The following is a 26,596-nucleotide window of genomic DNA, read 5'->3' on the forward strand; positions in this document are numbered from 1 at the left end:
GAGGCAACATCGGGTGCAGCGAATGCAGTAAATTTTGTGAGTGGAGGAGCAGGTGAATTTCTGATAGATACAGAAGGATCCCTTGTGGCCTTGTAGGGAAGTGAGGTGGGCGGTGTGGGCGCAAGTTTTGCATTTCTTGTGGTTGCAGGGGAAGGTGCTTGGAGTGGAGGTTGGATTGGTGTGGATCTGACGAGTGAGTCGCGGAGGGAGAGGTCTTTCCGAAACGCTGGTAGGGGTGGGGAGGTGACCGTTAAGAGGTGGCGGAAATGACGATGGATGATCTGATGTATCTGGAGGTTTGTGGGGTGGTAGATGAGGACCAGTCGGTCGTCCTAGATAGAGATGGAGAGTAGATGCGGTGAAGGCGATGGACTTGGGAATATGCGATGGCATTGTGGTTCTGTTCGCCGAGCTGGGAATTTGCCTTGCAAACGTTTCGTCCCCTGTCTAGGGTACATCCTCAGTGCTTGGGAGCCTCCTCTGAAGCGCTTCTGTGCTGTTTCCTCCGGCATTTATAGTGGCCTGTCTCTGCCGGTTCCGGTTGTCAGTTCCAGCTGTCCGCTCTCGTGGCCGGTATATTGGGTCCAGGTCGATGTGTTTGTTGATAGAGTCTGTGGCTGAGTGTCATGCCTCTAGGCATTCCCTGGCTGGTCTCTGTTTGGCTTGTCCTATAATGGTAGTCCCAGTCGAATTCATGTTGCTTGTCTTCTGCGTGTGTGACTACTAAGGATAGCTGGTCGTGTTGTTTCGTGGCTAGTCGGTGTTCATGGATACGGATCGTTAGCTGTCTTCCTGTTTATCCTATGTAGTGTTTTGTGCAGTCCTTGCATGGGATTTTGTACAATACATTGGTTTTGCTCATGTTGGTTACGGGTCCTTCGTTCTGGTGAGTTGTTGTCTGAGCGTGGCTGTTGGTTTGTGTGCTGTTATGAGTCCTAGTGGTCGCAGTAGTCTGGCCGTCAGTTCAGAAATGCTCCTGATGTATGGTAGTGTGGCTAGTCCTTTGGGTTGCGACATGTCCTCGATCCGTTGTCTTTCTCTTAGGCATCTGTTGATGAAATTGCGAGGGTATCCGTTATTGGTGAATACTTTGTATAGGTGTTCCTCTTCCTCTTTTTGCAGTTCTGGTGTGCTGCAGTGTGTTGTGGCCGTTTTGAATAGTGTCTTGATGCAACTTCGTTTGTGTGTGTTGGGGTGGTTGCTTTCATAGTTTAGGACGTGATCTGTGTGTGTGGCTTTCCTGTAAATCTTTGTGGTGAATTCTCCGTTCGGTGTTCTCTTTACGATCACGTCAAGGAATGGGAGTTGGTTGTCCTTTTCTTCTTCTCCAGTCATTCGGATTCCTGTGAGTGTGGCGTTGATGATCTGGTGTGTGTTCTCTATTTCTGTGTTTTTAATTATTACAAAGTTGTCATCAGCATATCTGTCCCAGAGTTTGGGTTGAATTTGCGGTAATTGCGGAATTTGTTCTAACTTTTGCATTAGTGCTTCTGCTATGAGTCCAGAGATGGTGTTTTTTACAGCGGGCAGGGTGGGAGTAGGTGTCATCTAGGTAGCTGTGGGAGTCAGTCGGTTTGTAGTGAACATCTGTGTTGAGTCGGTCGTCCAAGACAGAGATGGAGGGATCTAGGAAGGGATGGGAGGAGTCTGAGATGGTGTTAGTAAAGTGGATGAACTGTTCAACCTCATCGATGACTGTATCGGCGCTACCTCGTGCTCCCACGAGGAGGTTGAATAGCTCATGCACTTTACTAACGCCTTCCACCCCGACTTCAAATTTACCTGAACTCAACACGGACGTTGACTATAAACCGGCTGACTACCACAGCTCCCTAGATTACAGCTCCTCCCACCCTCCGCCCTGTAAAAACGCCATCCCATATTCCCAATTCCTTCGCCTTCACCGCATCTGCTCCCAGGAGGACCAATTCCAATACTGAACAACCCAGATGGCCTCCTTCTTCAAAGACAACAATTTCACCTCAGACATGGTTGACGATGCTCTCCAACGCATCTCCTCCACTTCCCGCTCCTTGAAGCCTGCCCCTCCAATCGCCACCAGGACAGAACCCCCCCCTGGTCATCACCCATCACCCCACCAACCTCCAGATCCATTGGATCATCCTTCGTCATTTCCGCCACCCCAAACGGACCCCACCACCAAGGATTTATTTCCCTCATCGTCATTATCACTCCCTCACCATAACTCTGACCCGTCACACTCACTCCACCGCCCTCACTCTGAATCCCTCATAGTCTCTCCCTCATTGTCACCCAAGCAACCTCAAACTCACGTTGTTACCGTCTCCCTGAGCCCCACACTCTCACTCCTTTACGATCACCATGACAACGTTACCCTCCCTCGCTCACCATCACCATGACGCCTTCACATTTACTCACTCACGGACATGCTGCCCCTCATTCTCATTCAATTACAGTCACTCTGACGCCGTCGCATTCACTCGCTGTCCGTCACCCTGACCCCGTCACACTCATTTTTCAACATCACCCTGACCCTCTCACAATCACTCGCTCACACTCACACTGCCACCACTCATTCTCACTCCCCATGGTCACTCTGACCACTCATAGTCACTGTCTTACCGTCATCTTGACTCTCTCATACTCAATTCTCCACTGTCACCCGAACATCTTCACACTCACACCCTCCCCATTACGCGGACACATTGATATTCACTCCATCACAGTCTCGCTGATGCATTTACACTCACATGGTGAACCATCACACTGACAATTTTACACTCACTCCTTCACCATCACACTGACACCCTCACACTCACTCCCTCACGCTGACATCTCGCACACTCCGTCACCTTCAAATCTCATACTCACTCTCTCACTGTCACTCTGAGCCCCTTACACTGACTCCATTGCTGTCACCCTGAAATCCACACACACACTCCGTCACTGTCACCCTGGCCCCCTCACACGCAGTGCATCACCTTGACACATTCACACTCACTCCATAACGGTCACCCTGACCCCCTAACAGTCACTCCATCACATCAACATCCTCACTCTCATTCTGTCGCCGTTTCCCTGACCCCCACACACTCCTTCCATCACTTAGATCCTCTCACTGTGGCCCGTCACACTCACTCTGCCAGTGTCACTTTGAAAATCTCACAATCACGACAATCGCCATAGACCTGACTCCATACTCACTCCATCACAGTCTCCCTTACGCCCTTACAGTCATTCCAACATAGTTACCCTAAATGCCCGACAAAATCGCTCACCATCACCTTGTGGCCCTCACATTCACTGCTTCACCATTACCCTGAAGCTCCCAGAAACACCTCATACTCAAACTCACTCTCTCACTGTTTCACTGCCCCCCACATTCACATTCCCTCACATCACTCTCACCACGGTCACTCACTCCATCATCATCTCGCTGACCCCCTCACACTCACTCTTACTGTCAACCAAACACCCTCATACTCACTCCATCACAACCACCCTGACCGCATCATACTCACTCCGTCACAATCACCCTTCCATATTCACACTCACTCTCTCACTGTCACCTCACTCACTCTCACTCTGTCAGCGTCCTCCTGATCCCATCACGCTCACTCTGTCATCCTGTCCCTCTCATACTCACTCCATCACTGTCATTCTAACCACTTCTTACTCACTCCATCATCCTGACATCTGTACCCTCACTTTGTCACTGTCATACTGAACCGGGACAGGATAATCATGATGCAGTGAGTGTGAGAGAGTGAGGGTGTTGCTGACAGAGTGAGTGTAAGGCGGTCATGGTGACAGAGATTAGAATCAAGATTAGAGTCAAACTGCCTGATCTGCTGTGCATCACACTCAGTCCAGCACACTCTCCAACATCCCGCTCACACACTCACACCATCGAGCTCATACCCCGCTCACTCGACCACCGTCACACTCCCTCCCCCGGCCACTCCATCGTGCACATATTCTTGCACCATTGCGCTCACTCCTCCCACATTCGCTCACCATCACATTGTCTCCACTGCGATCTTCCCCAGCGTCAGGCTCACTCCTCCCACACTGCCTGACCATCCCGCTCACTCTGCTGCAAACTGTCCGATCATTGAGATCACTCCCCCGCTCACTCCCCCACCATCACAGTCAGTCCCTCCGCACACACACGCCTGCACACTCAATCACTCTCACACTAACTCCTCCACGCCCTCTCCCTCTGTTACACTCACGCTCTCGCACAGTCCACATTATCACACACACACCACCACACACACTTCCAACAACACACTTGTTTCCCCACACTTTCTCTCACCGTCACACTTAATGCCCCACACACTCCCTCACCATCATGCTAAGTAGCACACGCACTCCCACGTCGCAGTGATCACTAACCCGCTCACCCTCCCACCATCACACAAACTCCCCGCACACTTACCCACCGTCACACTTAGCCCCCTGAACACGCAAACATTGTCACACTCGCTCCCTGATACTCCTCCACTGTCACGCCCACTCCCCAGCTCAACTAACCAACAAAAATACTCCCTGCCACGCGCACCCCTTCCGTCACACACACATTTGGACAATTTTCATACTCTCCACTCTCAGCCCTCATACACCCCCAGTGGCATGCATACTCCACAGCACACTCCACCACCATAATGTACTTTTGCCCACGCAGTACTCCCGTCATCATCACTTACCTGCTCTCGCTCCCAAAGTTGCTCTCACTCCAGGAAATTCCCCCATCATCACGCTTACTCCCCCCTCATTTGCCACCATTACAATCACTCTGACTATCTCTCCCCACCGTAACACTAAGTGCCCCCAAACCCCGCACCATCACGCTGACTTCCCCTCTGTCACGCTAAATACCCCTCACACGATCCCATCACCACGTTCACACTCCGACACTCCCCCAATATAATGATCCCCCCGCTTACGACCTCACCATCACCTCACACCCCAGCATACAACCCGTCATGCTCACTTTCCTACATGATTCCTCGCCATCACGCTTCCCTTCTCGCACACTTCCCCACTGTCACACTCACACCATCACACACTCCAGCACTGCAATGGCTATTAACCCACACTACCCCAATGTCCCTTTCACTATCTGGCGTACTCCCTCACCGTCACAATCATTCGCCCCTACACTCCCTGTCTGTAATGCTCACTCCCCCAGACATGCCACCACTGTTATGTTCACTCTACAGCGCACACCCTATGCTGAGAATGGCCCTATGACACCCGGCTCATTTCATTCCCAAGAAATGGTCTTTGACCACATCCACACATTATTCCCTGTTTAACAGACTTTGCGTCACACACAGTCTGATCCCTGTACAATAGCCTTGTGTCAAACCTCCACACTTTAACCCCAACCACAGCCTATGCACCCGCTCGCTCACTTACCCCATCATAATGACTTAGTACTCACACCCACTTTTGCCACAAGCAACAGCGTTTGGCCCAAGCTCAAGTCTGTTATCCGAGCAATCACCAGAAACACCAAATTAATAACTTTTTCCCGGAACACCGTACTGAAGATCCAAAGGCCTCCTCTGCTACCACAGCAAAATAAGGTGGAAGACGATTCAGGAAAGAAGGATTGGAGAGAGTGAGTTTAGTGGGTGTTGAGTTCAGTACGGAAAGAGAGTGATGGAGAATGGTGAAGGGAGTGACACTGAAATTGAGTGTGCAAGTCTGAGCTGGGACTGCGAGGCACAGCCGCAGTTTGAGAGTCTGGGCGAAATATGGAGGGAGAGGTTCAAATGGAGAGAGATGAATTTCGCCGGCGTCTAGGTTGGTGAGGTGAAAGCAAGGACAGAGTTACTTAAACTGTGAGCTTATTCCCCGGTCGCCTCCACTTCCCTGTGAACCAGGATTGGAGCCGACATGTGTCACTCTCCAACTCAGCTTCTTCAACACAAAGACAAACAATAACATTGTTCACTCTGTGGCTCAGCACTTTTTAATAAACATTTTAATCGTTAACAAATTGAAATGTTCGATACTTCCAGTAGGATAATGCCTTTTGTCAGTGGCACCTGAGCTGAAAGAAACATTAACATGTGTCTCGCTAACAAATTGTGGGATGAGCTTGGACTAACCAACGCTTCCTTCAGTTTCTTTCAGCAGTGATGGGCTGATTGTTCGCTGAAAACGTCAAGGGAACTGAGATAATCCCAGATGGATTGATTAATGAGTGAATTTAATTGATTGATGAATTTGGATAAAAGGATAATTCAGCACGTTCTTCAGCTGCTGTCTGAACTTCGTCTGGGTCACGGCATAAATCACGGTGTTTGTGCAGCAGCTGAGGAGCTGCAGCATGAAGCCTAACTCCTGCACAAAGCTATTTGGGAACTCATGCACGTAGCTGGTCCACGCCATCCGGTGCCACATAAAAAACATCATGTACGTTGACCAAAGCAGGATAAAATTGACCGAGATCACAAACAGTAAAATGATGGATTTTTTCCGATTGCTCATTTCTGTGTCAGACTGAGCGTCCCCAGTGGTATGAGCCCGGAGTCTCCTGCGTGCTCTGCTCGTTACTAAAATGTGTCTGATGGTGAAAACATTAAGCAGCAGAATCAGAAGAAATGGTAGAACCGGGGTTAGGATGTGGTGGAGGAACTCAATTGTGCCCCAGAAACGGGAGGTTTGAATTGTACCTGCTATCACACAAAACCAGGGGGAGTTACGCAGCCAATACTCAGGTGTGTGCATAAAATACCAAATTATGTTCTTTAAACAGCTTAGCACAGTTACGGATCCAAGAACCACCGCTGCCGTTTTCTCATTGCAATATTTACTTTTCAGCATTTGGCAACAAATGGCCACAAACCGATCGAAGGTAAAAGTGACAGTGAACCAGACAGAACAGTCAGTGGCTGCACAAAGCAGACTAGCGTGGATATTACAAACGCGGATGGACTTCAGAAAATAAAACTGTCCCGGATAAACAACGGGAATCTGTCTCAATATCAAGTCGAGGATAATGACCAGTAGATCCGCCGCTGCCATGGCTCCCAGATAACGTCTGACACATGGAGACAAACCACAATCTTTATAAAGCAGGACGTAGATCGTCAACGCGTTAACTGTGAGGAAGGAAAGCAAAGGCATTTTCCATGAGCCTGGAGGCAAAGTGACCAGTTTAATTGAACACGCATTGAGATTTTCAAATGTGTCACTGTCTTACGAGATGTATTCAAATAATTCCAGCTGGAATAACAAAAGGGAAGTTCTGAGTTACTGTCAAAAATCTGTCATAAAACACAAGCACATTTCCAATTCGAACACACAGCGACATATCCATATAAACAAATGGTTTCTCGAGCATTCCCACACATTGGATTACTCAACAACAGGCACAGGTCACGTGTTTCCACTTCTTAATATGTAGAATGAAAAAGTTGATGTCCTGAAATATTATCTACCAACTCATTGAAGACAACAGAGTTAGCAAATTTCTGTTTTTCAACCTACATTACGATCGATTCTGTGTTGTGACGAAATGTAAACGCCAGAAAAACGTATTCACCACTTCACCTGCCTGAGGGACCGACCGGCATAGTGTCTCCTTCTCCGGGGAACAGGATATCTTCCTTCAGCATCTTGCACTTTGTCCCATCACTGACGTCCGGACATTCACAAATACTGTCAGGGAGAGAATGTTTTGGAGAATACTCTAAAGAATGTCATTAACAGAATGTTCGGTGGAATGTCGGGTGTGGAATATTCTGGATTATGTTAGTTGTGGAATGTTCCAGGGTGTATCGGTTAGAGAATGTTCAAGAGAATGGCAGTTATGGAATGTTCCTGGAAATGTCATATCCAGAATGTTCCAGAGAATGACGCATAGAGAACTTTCCGGGGTATGTCGGTTCTAGAGTGTTCCAGAGAATGTTGGATATATCATGTTCTGGAGAGTGATGTGTACATAATGTTCCGGTGAATATTAGTTAAATAATGCTCCAGAAAATGTTGCATACATAATGTTCTGGGGACTGTCACTTAATGAATGTTCCAGGGAATGTCGGTTCCAGAATGCTACGCGAAATATTGATTATAGAATATCGAGGGAGTGTCGGATATAGAATGTTCCGGGGCTTGTCGGGTACGCAATGTGATCGTTTCATGAAGAGCCACAACACAAATGTCATTCTGATACAGTGTATCCTGGAGAGATTACTCTGAACGTTTCAATCATCAGAAGTGCTGTTCATTCTCCCTGATGGTCTGCTCCCTGACGATGCAACTGGCCTCGTTGCTTTCTGTGCACACGGGATATTTTCATGCTGTTGGTTGTTGGTTGGGATTGGAAAGGGGAAATGTGTTTTGAGCTGTCTGACAAAGGGACGGCGTTTATTTGAGAGGCCGGCTTTTCTTCCTCCATGGACACCCGAAGATGATGGGAATGGCTGATGGCTTCTGAATGAAGCGGCTGTGGCTGCTGCCAGGATAGTGGATCATGTTGTACTGTGAATGGGCGACTGCAACATTAATCGAATGAAAGATGCAAGGTCCAATGACAAGAAGGAGAAATAAAGGCATTGGCAGATCAGCTTCAATGGTTAATCTTATCATATATCCGAATCCACCTCACAGAACCAGCCCACACGCAATACACTCAGAGAAGCTGTCCATACAACACAAAGCAATATGCAGACCAAGATATTCTCGGGCCAGTGGGAAAGTGGCTCAGTGGTGAGCACTGCCTCGGGTTTCCTCCCACAGTATCAAATGTGTGCACGTTAGATGAATTGATTAGAATTACTGACAGCGTGGAAACAGGCCCTTCGGCCCAAGAAGACCACACCAACCCTTCGAAGAGCAGCCCACCCATTCCCTTAAACGTAACACGTTGGTCAATTTAGTATGGCCAATTCACCAAAACTGCACATTTTTGGACTATGGGAGGAAACAGTCGCAGACACGGGGAGACAGTGCAAACTCCAAACAAACAGTCACCTGAGGCGGGAATTGGACCGCAGCTTCGGGTGGTGGGAAGGCAACATTGCTAACCACTGCCCTACTGCGCCACCATACCGCTATGCTACATTATCTGTACTGCATTGCTTAAGGGTGAATGTATGGGAATGGGTCTGGATGGGTTGCTCTTCGGAGGGTCGTTATCGACTTGGGCTGAAGGCTGTGGTCTGTTTCCACGCTGTCGGGAATCTAATCTAATCTTAACACACTAAAGTGCACAGACCCAAACACAGAAACAGACATACACACGCAGACACACACAATCATAAACACACAGACACACGCAGACATTCAACTTCTTATGTTTGTCTTGCCATTACGTAAGACCATGGCTGATCTGACCTAGACCACAACTTTATTTCCTCTCTGGAAAATAAGGCAGGATAAGTGACTGATCTGTTAGAGTGGGAGCACTTTGAGACCTGTGACCAAAATTATATCAGTTTGAAAGTAGACCTGGAAAAGGATAAGTCTCGTCCACAAGTTAAGTTCGGATAAGGCTAATTACGACGGCATGAGGCAAGAACTTTCACAACTAGACTTGGGAAATCTGTTTGCAACTAGAGGACGTAAGGCAAGTGGGAGTCCTTCAAAAGCGAGATAATGACGGTGCAGTGAGAACGTGTTCCTGGGAGTGTGAAGGGCAATGGTAGCAAGAGTAGTGAACAGGACATGACCGGGGATACTGAGGTGCTGGTTCAGTAAAACGAAGTAGCTCTATGTCAGGTATAGATAGTTGAGATCAAGGGAATCGCTTGAGGATCATACTGGGTGTAGGAGTACACTTCTGACGGATATCAGGAACCACAAAATGGATAATGAGATAGCTTTGGCTGATAAAGTTGAGGAGAATTGATCGAAATTGTACAAGCATAGTAAGGGCAAACGATTAACTGGGAAAGCATAGAGCTGCTTAAAAATCAAAGTGCCATCTATGTGTACATCAAAGGAGATTAATTGGTTTAAATAGGTATATTGTCACATGTACTCACATGAGGACATGTTTTGAAACGAGACCACATTACAGAAGAGGGAGTGTTGGAGGTCATTAAGTGAATAAATGTAGATAACGAACCAGGAAATGTGCAGTAGTAGCCCAGATCATTGCGGGAAGACAGGAAAGAATCCGCATGGCCCATGTCTGAAATATTTGTATCATTCCTTCGGATTCTGACAAAGTGTCATTGGACCAAATCTTTGACTCTGATTTCTCTGGACAGATACTTTCATACCTGTTAAGCTTTCCCACACCTTTTATCTTCCTTTGTGATTTGAAGGATCAGCAAGTTGTTTTCACTGTTTTAAATGTGCTATCAAGAGCCACAAGTGAAATGTTAGAGGACTGGAACACAACAAGGACAAGTCAGGGAGGTACTGTCCGGTGATTTTGATGTTAAGGGTGTGTAAATGTTTGGAGGAAATTCTGAGAGACAGGATTTATATCATTTGGAAAGGCAAGGATTGAATATGGATATTCAGCACGGCTTTGTACGTGGAAATACGTGTCTCACAAAGTAGACTGCAATTATTCAAGAGGGGTCCAAAAGGACATATGAAGGTAAAGAACATATGTCGTCTACATCGACCTTAGTGAGTCCCACAAAATTCTGCATGGTAACATGTTAATAAGGTTAGATCACAGGAGATCAGGGAGAGATAGTCAATTAGATAAGAAATATTGTCTTGATGATAGGAGACAATTGAGGGTTGTTGCAGAGTTTTCTTGTTCCAACTGGTGACCTGTGACCAGCGGTGTGCCACCGAACCAGGCTGCTAATGTTCATTGCTTTTGCAAATGACTTGGAAGAGAATAAAGAAGCATGTAGAGTAAGTTTGTAGACGAAACCAAAATTTGTGTTCCAATGGACAGAGAAGAAGGTTGACTAAGAGAAAAATAATCTTGAGATAAACTGGGCCATTGGGCCAAGGACTGGCCGATGGAATTCATGCAGATAAATACAATGTGTTGCATTTTGTGAGACAAAACAGAACAGGATTTACTCAGTTAAAGGTGGAGCTGTGCAGAATGTCTTTGAACAGAGAGACGCAGGAGTCCAAGTACATAGTTCGTTGATAGTGGAGTCAGAAGTAGACAGTGTTGTGTAGAATGCGTTCGGCAAGTTTACCTTAATCGATCAGAGCATTGAACATAGGAATACAGCCATCATTTTGTGGCAGTTCAAGAGAATGATAAGGCCAGATTTTGATTACTGAGTACATTTGTTGTCGCTCTGCTGTAGGAACTATGTCATAAACTAGACAGCGGACAAAAATATTGACAATGACGTGATGGAGATGAGAAGTATTGAGATATATGGCTAGGTTGTTTTGATTTCCTTTTTCGTTGAATATTTTAGACGTTTATCATATCATTAGCGGCATGAACATAATGAATAGCCAATGTCATTTTCCCAAGTTGGGCATGTCCAATATCAGAGAATATAAATTGAAGGTGATAGGGAAGAGATTTATATGGGACGGAGTGGGAAGTTGTTTCTCACGGACGGTTGTCTGTAAATGTAATGAGCTGTCCAACAAAGTTGTGATGACGAGTATAAATCCAACGTTTAAAAGAAAATGGGATGGGTACCTGAGTAGGAAAGGTTTTGGGGGGCATGTGCCTAAAGAAGAAATGTCGGACTAGTTCTGTGTAGGATACCTGGTGAGCATAGACGATTTGGCCCAAAGGATCGATTTGCATATTGTATGACTCTAAGAGTCAATGACTCTATGAGTCATCTTTCATCACTAATTCCTCATTGCACTTAATTAAACACCAAGTCAAACAACATCTGTAAATGCTTTAAATGCTTTCGCTCTCCGTACTTCCTTAAATGTAATATTCCTGACAGTGATGCGGTGCTGTCGGTCACAGCGGTAGCAGAAGCAGAATTGTTTTCAACCACAGTCAGTAACTTTCTCCCCCCGAGATAATCCCTCAATCTCCTATCACCAACAACCAACTTTGGTTCAGTGACGACTCTGGGTGAACATTCAGGGTCAGAACCATGTGTACCTAAACCTGATTGCAAACCAGTAAAGATACCGCACTTGGCTGGTTACATTCCAAAGAGCAGGAGTAAAATTTGATCAGATCCACGTTATGCAGTTCTGTCACAATCAGTTATAAAAGGTTATGGTCGGATAAACTACTCACTGGAGGAGAGGGCGCCACAAATATACTCATCATGAATACTGGAACAGCCATCCATATCAGTGTAAATGTCAACGATGTAGTCTCTGCACCATGTGCAACCAGAAGTGTTGGTTCGTTGATCCACCTTACCCTCTTCATGATGCCCATAAAATCAGATATGCCAGTCTTTAATCTATTCAATTCGCTGCGCGTGGCATGAGGAAGTAGCTTATCACAATAGATATGACAAAAGCGATGGACCCTGACACCATTCCTGCAATAGGACTGAAGAATTGTGCTACACAGCATGTCGTATACCTGTGGAAAGTGTTTCATTCCAGCTCCAACTCTCACATTTATCTGACACTGTGGAATATTACTCAATTATGTCCGGTCCCCTAAAAGGAGAATAATTACAAATTACCACGCCCTCAGATCAATCACAATAATCAAAATGGCTGGAGTTATTTTGGACAGAGCTGACAAACAGCACTGAAATAGCCTGCTCATTGTGCTTTACAATAGGCCCCGCTGGAAAAGATGGTGCTGTTGTGGAAATGTCACTGGATCACTAATGCAGATTTGGCTAAATCTTTGCCAGCTGAATGCAAGTTTGGAACAACCGAAAGAATGTCGATCTGTAAAATCTTGCATCCGTGATTGTGACCTTGAAGCCAAAGTTGATTGTAAGCACCAATTTGCTTCTCCAATTTACTTCCAGGAAACAAATCTCCTGTGCTTTCCCGATCTGGCCGAGAGATGACGCCAGACACATAGGCATTTGATACACTCTTCAATGGTCTCTGAAACGTACAAGCAAGACACACAATTGCATCAAACTGTTCTAAGATCTTAAAGAAAGGATGAACATACACAGAACACCCGACACCTGTCTCTATATTGAAAATGGCAACAGGAAATACAGTACTGTCGAACCTGCAGACACCTCCTTCCTACCAACGGACAGCTGGCGACAACATTTGCAGAATTTTCCCACAGCCTGCACAGGAACATCAGGAAATGAGTTCCCGATCCAACACATTGATCTTAACTCATTCTAGTTCATGGTTGAAAAACCCTATCATGTATTTCTCGCTCATAATGGACTTATCCATAATTGTGACTGACGTTTGGAACAATGTTAATTATTAACCTCAGCAGTACCTTCAATCCATCGTTATTTTCACAAATTCGATACAATGATATCTGACTCTTGATCTTCACAACCTAGTGCTGCGTCACTTCTATTGGCTTTCGTGTCTGGAAATCAGTATTCAAATTCAGTGTCTTATCTTCCACAGCCTTACGTGGGAATAAATTGCCCAGATTCATCAGTTTCTGAGAACAACCATTTATTGTCATCTCAATGCAGAGTGGCATGTTTGTAACTAAGAGTGTGGCCCATTTTTTGGAAGTCTTACCCTCCCTTGTCATCCTGTCAGAGTTTTACACATTTAACTAAGATCTCCACTCATTTTCCTAAAGTCCATGGGGCACAGGTGCACTCGCCCCAAACTCTGTTCCCGCAACAAGCCTGGCATCCCAGAGATCAGTCTGGTCATCCTTCGCTGTACTCCCTCAATGTCAGGTTTATCCTTTATTAGGAAAGAAGACAAAAAACACACACAGTACTGGACAATGTTCGCGATGGGATTTCACAGAGGCCTTGCACAGCTGCACAAAGCCCCTCTTACTCCTGGTCTCAAATCCCCTTGCAATCATGGTCAACACAATATTTATCTTCCTAATTGCTTTCTGCTCCGACAATGTTGCTTTCAGTGACTGGTGTCCAAGTAGAACCAGATCCTTGTCAATGTTCCAGCTAACGATTTGGAAGGTCTGTGCACACTGGTCATCATTCCAAAGCCATTCCCAGTACTAACGCCTGGATTCTGAGCAACTGCCGTGCATGGAACTCGGAGGTCTGCACAGTAGGAAACAAAATCTACAGCATAAGTCCCTTTAATTATCAACATTTCCCAACCTATCCCTCTTCAAATAGCAGGCTGCTGTTTTTCTTTCTCCCTTCAAATTGCACAATGTCACAAGTACTCACATTGCTCTTCATCTGCCACGTATTTGCCCATTCACTTACACTTCTCTGCATCAGTTTGGAGCTTTTTTCCATCCACCTCACCCACTGACAAACAACATTGTTAAGTGCCATAAACATGTTTGATGTATAGGAAAGAGCTGGGGCCGAACACCGAACACTTTTATATCCCCCGCGCCTACCACTGTGAAGAAACATTGATTTATTCATACTTAATGTTTCCTGCCAGCTCTCCCATTTTAAAACCAAGGCCATATATTACCTTCAATCCAATAAGTTTTGACTTTACATACTAGGTTTGGGACTTAATCAAAAACTTTCTGAGAATCCCAATGTATTGCACTTATTCCTTCACTGTTGTTCTCCAAACCAGTCTGATTCTCAAATCTGATTCCCAATTCACAAATCTACGTTGATTTTATTTTTGCACATTCCTTACATTCTAATCATTTGTCCAACACTGTAATTTACTAATTTTATTTATTGCTTTCCTTTTTCTCAACAGACATAGGCTTCTTAGTAGTGCTGGGAAGATTTATTACCTTATGTTTTGTTTTTAATTTATTTTTGTTTTTGTGAAGACAGAACTAAAGTAGATTCTCCGTTGTTCTGTCATTTCCCAGCTCTCCACTTCCATTCTCTGTTTTCAGACTGTAAAGAAACTGCACTTGTTCTTTGTTCCTTTTCCCATTGACATACATTTAGAAGCTATTTACATTTCACGCTTACTACCGTGTTAATATACTCAGCAGAACCCAAACAAACCTGCCTTTAGCTGTTGAATGATTGACATTTCACAATATACTTAACAATTACAGAAATTTCAACTCCATACCAGCAGCAACACAGCATGGTCTACATTAGTCCCACTTTCTTACAAGACACCCGTCACCGTCAATGTTATGACATTTCAAGTGCTCCTACAGGTATTTTTTAACGGTTACATGTTTACCCTGACATGTCACAACTCAAGAAATGCATTCCAGACCCCAAACCCTTCTGGATAAAAGCAAGAATCAATTCATTTCTAAACCTCAAACCTTCATTTTAAAAGTCTGTTCCCTTGATATTGGCCCGATGACGAAAAGAAACCGCTTCTCTCTATCCACGCTTACCATGCCCCTCGTTGTCTTATCCTCAGAATCATATCCAACTCAGCCTTCTCTGCTCCAAAGCAAAAAACCCGAGCATATCCAACTTCTCTTTATAGGTGATTCACTCCATCCCAGGAAGCATACTCTACAATCCTTCCAGTGCAATCACAAGTTTCCTTTTGTGTGGCTCGCAGAACGTCACACAGTATTCCACCTTGGCCTAGGCAAAGTCCTGTATAGCTCTAATAATCTATGGCTGGATGGATAAACGCTCGCGCCATCGACTCCTATGACTTCTTAACTCGTCAGTTCTCCTGACAAGTCACACTGAGGGACCTGTAGAAAAGGACCCTTTGTGCTGCCTTTTACTGAGTACACCCCTGTCTGGTTCCTTCTTACAAAATGCATCATCTCATATTTCTCAGAGTTACATTCTATCTACAGTTGATCTGACCATTCCGTCTATATATTCCGGTAAAATTAGACCTTCATCCACATTGCAAACCACACGGCCAATCTTACTTGTCACACTCTCCACACATCCCCCAACATTCTCATTTACATTACTTATTAATAACACAAATAAGAAGGGACACAGCACAGAAACAGGTCTCCAGCCACACAAACAGCCTCTACCACCACTCTCTGTCTCCTGCTTAGAGGGTATTTATTCATGTAACTTGCCACATTACCCAAAATACCATAATATTTTTCTTTCTTTATCAGTTTCCCACGTGCTGCTTGTCAAAGGCCTTGCAGAAAAAATAAATAAACGACGTCCTCAAACTAATTAAATCAAATTCATCACGTGTTACTTCTCTCTGATAACGTCGTGACGACTATCAATTATTGCCTCTCAGAGGAGATCAATTTTCTCCTTCCTTATTTTCTCTTACACTTTCCCGATAACCTACCTCATGCTCACTGGTCTATGAAACTCTGGTCTCCCTCTACCACCCTTGCAATGATGTGAAACCACATTTGCAGTTCTCCAGCACTCTGGCAGATCCCCTTTGGTGAGATTCTGCTGTACAAATATAGTCAGGGCCTTTCCTCACTTGTCTCCCACAGCAGCCTGAGTTACAACTCACCAAAAGCTCGGAATTGGTCAAATCGTATTCCAGCTAAGACCATCAATCTCTGCTCACATCTTAAAAAAATCTGCTCAAGAACTTCCGGCACACCTTCTTGCAATTTGTACCTGCAGACTCCTTCTCCCAAATAAAACAGATGTAAAGCTCTCATTTCATAATCCGTCAATGTTCCCCAGCTTCACAGGTAGATTGTCCCTTTGATGTTTCTTCATGGGCCAGAAATGTTCCCTGGTTATTCTGTTCTGCTTGATGTCCTTCTAGAATATCTTGAGATTCACTCAAACCTTGCTTAACTGCACTTCTTCATATCCATGTATTCGTCAGACCCTCTGTGTGAATTATCTAAGTTTCACTGAGATCAACTCAATTCTTTGAAAAGCTAAACAACACAGGCCAGGTTTCCCCATCAGATAACCTTGCCATTTGAGGGATTAATCTGAAGAATTTCCACTGTAGTTCCTCTGTAGTTAATATATTCTTTCTTAGATTGGGACCCCGGGACAGTGGGGCGACACGATGGCTCAGTGGTTATCACAGTGCCAGGAACGCACGTTTGATTCCAGCCTCACACGACTCTCTGTGTGGAGCTTGCACATTCTCCCCGTGTCTGCATGGGTTTCCTAAAGGTGCTTCGGTTTACTGCCACAAACCAAAAATGTGCAGTTCAGGTGAATTGGCGTTGCTAAATTACCTGTACTGTTAGGTGCAATTGTCAGAGTGAAATGGGTCTGGGTGTGTTACTGTTCACAGTGTCGGTGTGGGCTTGTTGGGCTGAAGGGCATGTTTCCACACTGGAGGGGAATCTAATCTATTCAGACACCACATAACACTGCAGATACATATTCACTAACTCGCTATGTAACTGGCACAGGACACCTTTACTTGTATCTTCCAATTTCATTTACATTACTATAAACCTACTTTTTACTTTCCCTTTGCACATTTTCCTCCCAATAACTCTCACTTTAACATTTCCTAATAGCTTAATCTGTGAATTTGTTGAACAAACATCCTGCTGAATATCCAGCTATACCATATCCATTGGTCTACAACGCTTTGTGCACACAAGAATAATCTTTAAACCATTCTGAAAAAATGCTACCTATGAATTTCCTTTTTAGGATGCATTATCATACTCTTCAGTTTTGCCATTATCTTCTAAATATGTAATATCACGTTCTTTGTCTGGAGTCCAACAGACTTCCCACTGCGGAGGACAAGTTAAATGGTCTGTCGTTTGCCATTCCCATATTCATCCCATTTTGAACCGTCGGATAATGTTACCACCTTCAAGTTCTCCAGATTGGCTTCCTACCTTTGCAGAATGTACGAGAAATTAACACAGTGATTTCCAAAGCAATAAATATATCTGTTGCGGCTTCCTCCAAAATTCTGGCGTGAAGTACATCTGGTCGGTCAGAGTTATCAATACTCAATCTAGATTTCTTTGTAAATACAACCTCATGACTCATATGAATGATTTTAGTCGTTAGTTAAATATATCCCATGGTTACTTGGTATTTCTGCGAGATTTTCTGGATGCTTCTCTCTGAGGACAGACACAAAGTAACTGTTTAGTGTCCTTGTCAGTTCTTTGTTATACACAATAAATTATGCTATCCAGACATTCTCTGTTTGACATTTGACCTTGCTTTTATTTCACTTTCATATATTTCTAGAAGCTTTTTGGTAGTCGATGTGTCTTACTCTTTTGCATTCTAGTTCCATATTTGAATATCTTATCAGTGCCTTGATCCACCTTTGCTAGATCCTACATTTCACTGAATCCACTGGCTTACCACATTTTTGTTCTAAGCCGCTTCCTTTGATCTAATGTGGACTCTAAGCTTTTTCGTTAACCATTACAGAATTACTTTGAACTGATTCAAATTTTAGCTTAATTGGTTAACCAAAATTTACTCACCTTTCAATTTTTGCACCTGGTATGTATATATGAACAATTTACATATTATTGTGTTTCGATATCAGGAGTATTGAGTTTTACAGCCGCGAGATTTTGCTGCAGCTCCACAAGTCCTTGGTGAGACCGCACTTTGAATACTGTGTTCAGTTCTGGTCGCCCTACTATAGGAAAGATACAGAGGCTTTGGCGAGTTTACAAAGAATTTTTACCAGGATGCTGCCTGGAATGGTGGGTTTGCTAATTAAGTAAGGTTGAATAAGCTCAGACTCTTCTCTTTTGAGAGAAGAAGGAAGAGAGGAAAGCTGATCGAGGCGTACAAAACAATGAGATAAATAAATAGAGTCAAAAGCCAGAGACATTTCCCCAGGGCAGGATTGACTGGTGTGAGTAGTCATGGTTTGAAGATATTAGGAGGAAGGTATAAAGGAGTCATCAGAGGTCGGTTCTTTCCGCAGACAGTTGTGAATGAATGGAATGCATTGCCAGCTGAGGTGGTGGAAGCGAAGTCATTGGGGACATTTCAGCGATTGCTGCACATGCACATGGATCGCAGTGAGTTGAAGGGTGACGAGGTTAAGTTCGTATGTTTTACATTCGGATTAAGTCTCGGCTAAACATCTTGGGCCTCAGGACCTCTTCTGTGCTCTACTTTTGCTATGTTTCGATCTTAAATAACCGTTATTACCTGTCTTCCATAAATTCTCATCATGTATTTTCCAATTTATTGAAACTAACTTACCCCTCATACGTTCATGGCTTGCATCACTCATTCATATCACCGCGATTTCAAAAACTCAAGAATGCTTTGTATTCCGACATCATTTTAATTTCAATGCTCTATGACAACGACTCTCAAAATTTCCCCTTTGAACAAGGTTTTCAATTAGTTCCTTCTGATTACATGACACCATTTCCTAAACAACTGATCTCTAGCTCGATGCTGAACATATTGTTACAACAAATCGTTTCGTGCCCACTCATGACATTCGTTTTCCCAGGATTAACATTTACTTAGATATACCTGAGCACAGTCCATTATTACTGCGGTACCCACAAACGTGTATATCTTTTTTTATTGCCTTATAATATGCCAAGATTTGTGTTGCAGATTGGTTTTGATATATGTAAGTTCTATCAATGTTATCTTGTCCTTGCTGTTTCTGAACTCCACTTCACATGATAATGTGGTATCCAAGAAATGTGAGCTCGGGTGGTGAACATTTAATGGAAGATGCTAGGCTGAGATCATCTCGCCAGATCATATACGCTCTACTCCTGCGTCATTGTGATATTTTCACCAGATCTCCCTTTACGCTGGTGAATTTGAGTAGGATAACGATCTTTCGCGATTGCCGTGTATTCTTTCAGAGCGCTGAGACTGCTCTAACCTAGATGGGCACCTTACAGCAGGCTGGCAAAATATTGCTGCATCTTCACAGGGTATCAGTGAGATCACATTTGGAGCAGTGTATACATATTTACTCCCCTCACCGAAGAAAGGATATTCTAATATTGGAAGTAGCTTAGAGATGATTCCCTCAACTGATTCCTTTAATGAACGTGTTAGCATAGATGGAAAGGATGATGTGATTAATCCAGTACCCTTTGGATTATACAAGAAGGAAAAATGGTCTTGTTTTAACATACAACACTGGACGGAGTCAAAACAGAAGCCAGTAACAAAGCCAATAGTGCAATTCATTCAACTCCTCCAGCCTGTAACACGGGAAAAGAATGTTCAGGCATTCGACCCTGTTAAGCCGGAACAGGGCAAGGCTATTCAACCCTGCCGCCTGATATACAGTTTCAATGGGAGGAAAATAATCCTCGAGCCTATAACACTGGACTGACAATAGGCCATGCAGCACCAGTGTCCTGTGACTCAGCAACAGGATCAGAACTTTCAGCCCCCTCATATCTGTAGCACAGAAACTAGAAGAGACCACAGAGAGACTGGAGGTTGTTATTTTGTGATAAGAGGATACCATTTAGCCGATTGCGGCGGTTGCATGGGAAAAGGAGAAGGTCACAAACTATCGGACATTTTTATGAGAAAGGAGGAGGTACTTCACTTGTTTGCTGTATGGGAACAGGAGAAGACAAATCACTATCTCAATCCCATTTCAGGAATGCAGCAGAACACCTCTCAATATCTCCAGAGTGTTATGTCGGAACACAGGGAGACCCTTCAGCCCTAGAAGTCCAACATATCAACAGGAATGTTCCTAATTTCTCAAGACTGTTTAGGAGCAATTGATGAGCTTGGATAGAGCACTTGTGAATCAGCAAAACACAGTGAATTAGAATGAATGGCTCATTTTCGGTTGGCAAAATGCAATTTCTGGGATGCCATGGATTTCAGTTCTCCGACCACAACTATTTGCAATCCCCATTAGTACTCGGTTGATGGGACAGAAATTACCATCACCAAATTTTCAGATGACACTAACGATGGTGAGATGTTGCTTTACAGTGAAGATGAAAGAGATTTATAAATCGATATGGATAGGTTGAGTGAATGAGCCAACATTTAGCAAAGAAAATTCATGTCAATTACTGTGAGGTTACTCAATTCAGCCAGGGTAAGAGAAAAGAAAATTTTTGAAATGAAGGAAAGATTCAGAATGCTTACGGGCAGAGCGATCTTGGTGTCCTTGTGCATATCACAGGTAACTCACATGCAGGTCAAGCACGTAATTGAAAAGGCAATTGCAATTTCAGTGCAAATGTATGAAAGAATGGATTCTAATTATCGAGACTGTTACTGTATCTATACAAGGCATATGTGAGACTGCAACCGTAGAACCGTGTGATGGCCCTGACTTCAGGAGGGATGTATTCGCATATGAGGCAATTCAACTGAATTTGACTCGAGTGATCCGAGAGATGGAAAATCTGTCTTATGGCGAAAGATTGAGTAGTTCAGGCCTGTACTCTCTGAAGTTTAAGAGAATGAGAGGAGAACTCATTGACGTCTGTAAGATGTTAAATGCGATGGACAATGCAGAGGTGGCATGGATATTTCTTCTTCTGGGGCAATCTTTCACAAAAGATCATTGTCTTCGAATAACGCAGAGCAGATTTAAAACAGGGGTGAGGAGCACGTACTTACCTAGAAATGTTGTGAACCTATGTAATTTACTGTACCGAAGTGCAATGGATGCTAGGACACTGTATAGATAAAGAGATATGAAGACCGAGGAGCAAAGTGGAGCTGAACCCGAGATGACATCAACCATGAGTGCACTATGGAGCAGACTAGAGGGGCTGAATTACAGACGGATGCTCCTTGTTCTCATTCAACCCTTCAAATGTGCGACACAAAAACTGGGGAGGACTGTTTATCAATCAGGAAGCAGACCCTCGGAATAGGTCAGTCTTGATCATTTTGACAGTACGTAACCAATGGGGTCATAATGTGAGCAGGGCTGGGTTCTCAGCTATTCACAATTTATAGCAATGACTTACAGGAGTGGAAATAATGCACTGAAACTATATGTGGGGACGAGATGAAGGCAAGCAAGCAACTAAATTATCAAGAGGAGCTGTAGAGTTTGTAAATAGGTAGAAACAAGTAAAGTAGATGGAGAATAGTTAGGCTGGTGGAATATAACATGATACATACCCTATTTTCATTCATGAGGAATTCAGAATTCAAGGCACTATATTTCTGAAATGAAAAGGTATTACAAACACAGTGATACAATGTTTACTGGAGGATTCACTCTGACCTGTTCAGAAATTGGAAGTGTTGCTACATCGCCCTTTTGGTCTGCTCCCTGATGTTCACTTTGGCCCCATTCCTCTCAGTATCTATGGGATATTTTGATTTGTTTCGTTGGCGGTGGGGTGTGGTGAGCGGGAGGATGTTTTGAACTGTGTATCAGACTCGCCAACTTTAAGTGCATTTAAATCGTCATTAGATAGGCATCTGTATGGGAATTAAATAGTGCAGGTTAGCTGGGCTGCAGGCTGGTTTCACAGTTTGGTACAACATCTAAGGCTGAAGGCCAGAACTTCTCTGGAATGTTCTATGTTCTAAAACATGGGTAACTGTGAACCTCTGACTTTTTTCTCTCAGGATGACGAAGAACCGTGCATATTACATATTTGCAAAGAGATTACAGGACTTAGTGATACAGTGTGTACTGGAGGGAGCACACTTTTCCAATGACATCAAACATATTGCTCCAATTCCCTGATTGACTGCTCCCAGAGATTCCCAGTAGCCCAATTGCTCTCAGTATACACAATACATTTTGATGAGTTTGATTAGCCGTGGGGAATGATAAGGGATGCTTTGAACCGTGTAACAAGTGGCTGCCTTTATCCGAGGTGCCATCCATTATTTCTATGTGGAGACTCGAAGACAATGAGAATGGCTGACTGATTCTGAATGAAGAGGCTGGGTCCGCTGCCAGAAAAGTGGATATTCACAGAAATGATGTACTATGCATGGTCAAACAGCAACATTAATGGAGTGAGCGTTCTACCGTTCCCTCTTCCTCTCCCTTGACATGCCAAGCCCGCAGAACGCTGTATACCTTCGGGAATCCCGCTAAACTGGGAAAACATCGATACATTCGGCAGCACCCTGTTGAAGGAGAAAACAATGCATTCACCTCATCCACCATCTATATCCTCCATCAGTGGTAACATTAATTTCAACGTACTGTTTGATTATGGATATTGCACCTATTCTTGCTTGGAAAATTCTAGACCATAGAGCTGAATGAAACAGTGAACATAACCGCCAGTGGCAGCATCGTCCTTCCCCTGACCTGAAGCTGGAGTACATGCTGAAGTAGGTGACACTGCTCTGTGGCCAGGTCCTTGTTGAATTAGGGTCACCTCACACTCTAAGCCTGGGTTAAGTGTAGCTTGGGAAGCTGATGCTGGAAATATCGAGGTGGATGTGGCAAACACACGCACTCCGTAGTTTGAGAACTTGCCCTCTCTGCAGCCTCTGCTCAATTTTCTGATCATGTTGCCCAGCCCGATGGTGCAACTACGGACCCCATGCTCCTTCCACAACTGTGTCATTGAATAATCAGGTCTCCCTGAATGTATGAGGCAGCTGACATCGCAATCTCCAGCAATTCATCTCCAAAGTCTCCAATAACGTTCAATAACATGACTCAGTCAGAGGGTCATCAGCGATAACTGCTATGGACCAGTACAGACCCCCTGAAAATATTTTACGAAAGGAAGCCTGGATCTTCACGTTTCCTTATTTTAAACGTAGATGTGAAGTTGTGTTGCAGATCATCCAGTACTGCGACTGATCAAATCACTCGACGTTAATCAAAATATAATCTATTTAAACGCTATAAATAAAATACTACTATCAAACAGAAGATCACTTTGGGATAATGTCTCTGTTGGAAATCTTAGCAATAGATGCAATACCATCTACTACTTAAGGGTTCCAATGCAGTAGCATCCCTTGAACAAAATCCTTGTCAAAAAGGTAATTTCAAACACAGAATCTGACATGCAGTTGTCCAAACCAGAAGGAACTAACGTAAGTAATAATTTAGATAAAATAGGAAGTAGGGATCAAGAATTGAAACACCAAACATTAGGGGAACCCAAACAGCTCCTGAATGCTGCACCCAAAAATAAAACCACAAGACCTGGTCTGTGAGAATTGGCCGCTGCCCATCTATTGCTACCCACTGTATAGTAAAACATAAATGCCTCCGTTTTCAGGCGACAGTTCTGTATCCCTGCCTTTAACGCCTCTCCTCATAAACAATAGCAGGAGATAACAATTTTTAAAAAAAAGACAGTATCATCAATCGCCCTCTTTATGAAAATGAACCATTAATATACAAAGATTACTTCATTGTAAATTATGCATTTTTACTGTATTAGTAGACTACAACACATCTATGTGAAATTGATAGTAATTATGCAAACATTCATGAATATTTTGTTTCACTCTGTAATCCTGCCAAAGAACGACGTTGTCTTTCTTCGCCCTAGTCGAGATAATGTGTTCGCAGTTTCATTGTTCTGTCACCTACATAATTTACAAATATAATGATGGCCAAATGAACTTTGCTTTAAAAAAGCCTGGAGTTCTTGCCTTACATTTCTCCAAAGACTTTAAGGGAATTTGATCAGTAAAGAGATTAGTCTCAGACAGGTTATTGGGAATTTAAATGCCTAAATGTTGTAACGTCGACACCAAGATCAAGGTATTCTTCTCAGTTGTGGAATATTTCTGTTGAAGACTTCAACGACCTCTCTAACTACACTTTACACCAACAGAGCAATTCTCATGTCTTCAATCGTCATACTGAATAACGCACCTCGTTTTTCAAAGATTAATATGTTCTGTATCACTTAACACTTCAACTTGTTTAGCTGCTACTCCCTCGCTATGCCAGTAAAACATCGTCTTGCAGGTATATGCTGAATGAAAATATTGAACAATCTTCTCAATCTCCAACAGAAGACAAACTTTGATATGTGCACAACATTATAATTGTCAGTCATTTCAGCTTTTAACCTTGTCATTTTAACAGTCTGCTTTTCCAAATTTTTGATTTTTTCCAAAATAAGAATCTCTTGAAGAGCGTCACAGATTTGCTTTATTCTTAATGTCCTTCTCTACCTATCAAATTTACTTCGTTTGTTCCTGTTAAACTCTATGTACATTTAGTCAGTATCCCTTGTTAGATTTATGGGCTTCTCACACCAACTCGAGTGCACTTCAAATGAATTCCTTCACACTCTCAACGCTCCAGACACCTCCTGTGGCAGTGATATAAATGTGTCACTTATTTTACTGCTTTATTTGGTTCAAATAATCTCCATGCACACTGGCCACTGTATTGGTTTCGACACATTCTGAAATGAAATTAAAGAGGCTTCTACCTCCTTATCATATTTTGACATTTCCTGAATATATTTAAACAGGTCCCCATTCAGGCCTTTGTCTACGATGGGTTTGCTGATTCTCACCGTCCTTCCATTTCAGCATACTTTCTACCTTGGTCTCTATTTTTCGAAATCGACTTTACTGTCCAATCACTATCTTTTAATTTAAAGCTATCTCTTATTCTGCTTTTCTTATTTTTTCTGTCTTTCTTCTTCCTCTCCTTTTCTTTTAACTCTAATTTTAATCATATTTCAAATTGTTTCAATTGTTCTTCATGTTAAAGTTGCTTCACCTGCAATTAAATCCAATTTTCAATGATTCCGATGGCGTTTCCACCAAAATTTAAATGCCGAGCGATTGCTGTAAGTAGTTATTCATTTCTCACAAACACAAACACAACTTTACCTTGCCTGCCACTTCCAACATGTTTGCCTTGTTCACCTTTTGTAAAGCACCAAAATTCATTTCTTCCACCTCCAGAAAATTTAGTGACTGGGAGAACAATTCTGAAACAAAGCAGTGTTCAAACCAACTAAATGCAGCACCAAGAACAAACGACAGAAACTACTAAATCACACCACCTTTGAGCCCAAGAACGTCCCGTGCACATTCCAGAATGTCTGCCTGTGTTACCTCCATGTTCTCCGGTTTCCTTCTCACAGCGCACATACGTGCAGTTTAAGTGAACTGTATGCTAAATGGTCCATCATGCTCAGAGATATGTCAGTGGGATCTATGAGTAACGGTAAATGCATAATAATGGGGAATGGTTATGGGTGGGATACTCTTCCTTGGATCGATGAGGACTTACTTGGTCAAATGGCCTGTATCTACACTGAAAGGAGTCAAACTCGAAATACAATTCGTAATTATGCATTTAGAACGGGACAGGGCCCCCAGTTTGCTGTGTATCAGACCAGCATGCCTCCATTTTTTTTTAACATGGACGCAAACCTTGTCATATTTCAAAGGAAGATGTGAAGTGGGTGTTTCAGATGCGATGGGACGAATCAAGCCGCTCAGCTTAAATACATTTTTAAATGGTAATAAAATTCAAAACAAAAAGAGCAATTCAGAATAACATGACGTCTGGAACACTTAACCAAATAATATACCCAGAACATTCTACTGGAAACCTGTTCCTTCTGACTAACATCCCACAAACGCACCCATTGGCAAAAAGAAAGGCAATCTCATATATACATTTTTCATGCAGTTTTCGAATCCTGCGGGAAACAGCATCAAAAGAGATTTCAGAGATTAATAGTGAGAGATCACTTACTGAAACTTCCAACCCTTCTAGGACATAAAGCTTCTGGTGACTTATGAAAATGCAAGGTGTACTCATCACAGACTTACCAGCGGAAAAGCGCTAACCGATACTGAAACAAGTGTTCTTAACAAGATACAGT

Source organism: Chiloscyllium punctatum, chromosome 35, assembly GCF_047496795.1.
Source record: "Chiloscyllium punctatum isolate Juve2018m chromosome 35, sChiPun1.3, whole genome shotgun sequence".
NCBI classification, from domain to species: domain Eukaryota; kingdom Metazoa; phylum Chordata; class Chondrichthyes; order Orectolobiformes; family Hemiscylliidae; genus Chiloscyllium; species Chiloscyllium punctatum.